General features: G+C 36.5%; 1 pseudogene across 1 annotated transcript; it reads right to left on the bottom strand.

The window, feature by feature from the left end:
• Positions 1–249: 249 nt before the first annotated feature.
• On the bottom strand, positions 250–774 carry LOC308490979 (double homeobox protein A-like; annotated as a pseudogene). The gene has a single exon. The product of its transcript is annotated as a double homeobox protein A-like (transcript).
• Between the last annotated feature and the right edge of the window lie 2,691 nt (positions 775–3,465).

The raw sequence follows: 3,465 nt of genomic DNA, 5'->3' as shown, positions 1-3,465 counted from the left end.
TGGTGCCTTGTATCTGTCTGCCTCCTGAAGTTCTGTTTACCATCTCCAGAAGGCTCAGCTTCTCAAGAAGCTGACAGTATATTTAGAAGGGTATGTTCCCAGGATGAGAGATTTGGAGCCCAGGCTGATGACATCAAATTTATCTCTTGGTCCATTCTGTTCTGGCTTCAGAGAAATAAGACAGCTGTTAACGAGATTGGTGCCATTTGGTGTGATTTCTGTACCTTGAACTCCCATGTCTCAGAGATTTCATTCCTGGTCTTGTTTCTGTTGTAAGAGCTCACCACGTTCTCTTTTTTTCTGTACGTGGAACCTAGATCTTCGATTTTGAAACCAAATTTGGACTCTTGACTCTGGAACCCCAATTTGCTTAGCAAGTTACTCTCTGGAATCAATCCCAGGATAAGGGTTGTTTGTAAATGCTGTGATGAGGGTATGTAATTGGGAGGAAGTATAGCTGGTACGACACCGTCTATCTTCTCTACCATGAATCTTCTCTTCAGGGTGATCTTGGTCTTGGCTTGCTTCTAAGTCCTTCTCAGGTTCTAATCTTTTCTGAACTCGGTGCCTAGCTCTTTGATTCTGAAACCAAATTTGGATTCTAGACTCTTCAGTGTCGATTTCTAAAGCAAGCTTTTGTTTGGTAGCATAACCTGGGTAAGGTGTTCCATTGAATGCTTTGATGAGGATATTCAACTGGTCTTCTGTGAATTTGGTGCGGCTTCGTCTATGATTCCTTGCTGTGATCTTGTTTGAAGAGCTGTTTTGGGCCATGTTGTAATAGTCTTGAAGCTTTTAACCGGGCCCCATTGCTTTTTCATCATGTCAATCTAAAAATCTGTACTCATCAAACGATAATTTTTCTTCCTCCCCACTCACTCCCCAACACCTGCAACCACCATTCTAATTTCTGTCTCTATGAATTTGACTGTTCCAGGTAACTCAGCTGTGTGGAATCAAACAGTATTTGTATTTCTGTGACTGGCTTATTTCACTTAGTATAATGTCCTCAAGGCTCATCTATCTTGTAGCATGTTTCAGAATTTCATGCCTCTTTAAAGCTGAATAATATTCTATTGTATGTGTATATCACAATTTGCTTATCCATTAACTTGTCAATAGACTTGTTGGTAGCTTTCATCTTTTGACTATTATGAATAATAATGCTAGGAAGATGAGTGTACAATTTTATCTCTTTGAGAACTTGCTTTCAATTCTTTGGGGTATATACCCAGAGATAGAATTGCTGGATCATATGGCAATTCTACATTTAATTTATTTGAGGAACCACCATACTACTTTCCACAACAATTATATCATTTTACATCACCACCACTAGTGCTTAAAGGTTCCAATTTCTCCACATCCTCACCAACCTCTGTTATTTATTTATTTTTATAGTAGCTTTACTAAATGGGCATAAAGTGGTACTCACTATGGCTTTTATTTTTAAGATTGTAATTAAAATATAGCTAACATACAAAATTATATTAGTTTCAGATGTACATCATAGTTATTCAACATATATATACCTAAAGAAGAGATCTCCATGATAATAAGTCCAGCAACCATCTGACACCATACCATGCTATCACAATATTATTGACTGCATTTTCTATGCTGTATGTTATATCCACAAGATTTATTTGTTTCATACCTGGAAATTTGAACCTCTTCTTCCCCTATACCTTTTCCCCCCTTTAAAAATTTTTCAATTACAGTTGACATACAATATTATTTTATATTAATTTCAGGTGTACAGCATAGTGGTTAGACATTTATATATTTTAAGAAGTGATATCTCCCCGCCCCCAACTAGTCTAGTACCCACCTGGCACTACACATAGTTATTACAATATTATTGCCTATATTTTCTATGCTGTACTTTATATCCCCATAACTACTGTGTAACAACAAATTTGTACTTCTTAATCCTTTCCCCTTTTTCACCCACCCCAACCTCCATCCCATCTGGCAACCATCAATATGTTCTCTGCATCTATGAGTTTTTTTCTGTATTGTTTGTTTGTTTGTTTTATTGTTTAGATTCCACTTAGTGAAATAATATGACATTTCTCTTTCTATATCTGACTTACTACACTCAGCACAATAATACTCTCTAGGTCCATCTTTGTTGTTTCAGATGGCAAGATTTCATTCTTTTTCATAGTTGAGTAATATTCCATCGTGTATATGTACCACCTCCTATTTATCCATTCATCCATTTGGGGACACCCAGGCTGCCTCCACATCTTGACCATTGTAAACAATGCCACAATGAACATATGGATGCTCATGTCCTCTTGAAATAGCATTTTTAGTTTCTTTGGATAAATACCCAGATGTGAGATTACTGGGTCCATCTTTGTCTGTTGTTATATAGCCTTTGTTTTAACATCTATTTTGTCTGGTATGACTATTGCTACCTCAGCTTTTTTTTTTTAATTTCCATTTTCATGAAATATCTTTTTCCCATCCCTTTACTTTCAGTATGTTCGTGTCTTTCGATCTGAAGTGAGTCTCTTGTAGGCAGCATAGGTATGGGTCTCATTTTCTTATCCATTCACACACCCTATGTCTTTTGATTGGAGCATTTAATTCATTTACACTGAAAATAACTGTTGATATATATGTAATTATTGCCATTTTATTGTTCATAATTTTTATCTTTTTGGGGGGGATTCTTAAAGAAATTCCTCTAAGACTCCATATGATACTGGTTTGGTGGTGATGAACTCCTTTAGCTTTTTCTTGTCTGGGAATGTCTTTAGCTGTTCTTTGATTCTAAATGATAGCTTTGCTGGGTAGAGTAATCTTGGTTGTAGGTCCTTGCTTTTCATCACTTTGAATATTTCACGCCAGTTCCTTCTGGGCTGCAAAGTTTCTGTTGAGAAATCAGCTGACAGTCTTATGGAAGCTCCCTTGTAGGTAACTAATTGCTTTTCTCCTGCTGTTTTTAAGATTCTTTTTGTCTTTAAGCTTTGGCATTTTAATTATGATGTCTTGGTGTGGGCCTCTTTGGGTTCATCTTGTTTGGGGCTCTGTGCACTTCCTGGGCTTGTATGTCTATTTCATTTGCCACATTAGGAAAGTTTTCTGTCATTATTTCTTCAAATAGGTTTTCGATTTCTTATTCTCTCTTCTCCTTCTGTTACCCCTATGATGCAAATGTTGTCATGCTTGATGTTGTCCCAGAAGCCCCTTAAACTGTCTTTTTATTTTCTGTTTTGCTTGGGTGTTTTCTACTACCTTACTTTCTAAATCACTGATTCAGTTCTCTGCTTCATCTAATCTGCTATTGATTTCCTCTAATGTAGTCTTCATTTTAGTTATTGTATTCTTATTTTGGATTGTTCTTTTTTATGTTCCTTTCTCCTTTTTTTTTCCCTATCTCTTTGTTGAAGTTCTCCCTGAGATCACTGAGCATCCTTACAACCAGTGTTTTCAACTCTGCATCTGATAGAT

The sequence above is a fragment of the Rhinolophus hipposideros genome, assembly GCF_964194185.1.
Source record: "Rhinolophus hipposideros genome assembly, chromosome: 22".
Classification (NCBI taxonomy): Eukaryota; Metazoa; Chordata; class Mammalia; order Chiroptera; family Rhinolophidae; genus Rhinolophus; species Rhinolophus hipposideros.
The sequence above is the reverse complement of the archived record's forward strand: the minus strand, read 5'-3'. Positions and strand labels throughout refer to the sequence as shown.